The sequence below is a fragment of the Anopheles coustani genome (assembly GCF_943734705.1).
Source record: "Anopheles coustani chromosome X unlocalized genomic scaffold, idAnoCousDA_361_x.2 X_unloc_113, whole genome shotgun sequence".
Taxonomy (NCBI): Eukaryota; Metazoa; Arthropoda; class Insecta; order Diptera; family Culicidae; genus Anopheles; species Anopheles coustani.
The window spans coordinates 51,922-52,500 of NW_026525064.1; positions in this window are offsets into that span (position 1 = coordinate 51,922).

Here is a 579-nt window from a genome sequence, read left to right on the forward strand (position 1 = left end):
ATGGTGAAGGCAATGTCACTCCATCACCAACCTCTTTGCACTGCAAGCACTTGCGTACCCACAACACTCCGAAGAAGGCAACGGCGCGCGATGCTCGACTCCACACACCACACCACACCACACCACCGATGGCCAGCCAGCCAGCCAGCCCAACTAAGGGCTAACCCACCAACCAACCACCAATGGCCTAGGCCAGCCGGATCCCACCTTCAAGTCCAAGCACAGCCAAGTGCAAGTACCGCCAAGTGTTCACCAACCAACCATCACACCAGGTCAGCCGGCCGGTACCCACCTTCAAGTGCCATTACCCTCGGGTGCAAGCTCAATCAAGTGTTAACCAACCAACCCGGCCAAGGCAGCCAACAGGCCGGCACCCTACAGCACCGACCCGCCATCACCACCTCAACCGTTGACCATGCAAGTGGCCTCGGACAACAGGTGACACCCGAAGTACATCCGAAGAACGTATATCAAGTGTTTGCTCACCAAGTCCTCAACCAACCCCAAGTACCCGGAGGTACCCAGAGTGTTGGATCCGCCAACCCGTCCCGGCACTCCAAGTCCTTGCGAACCCAAAGT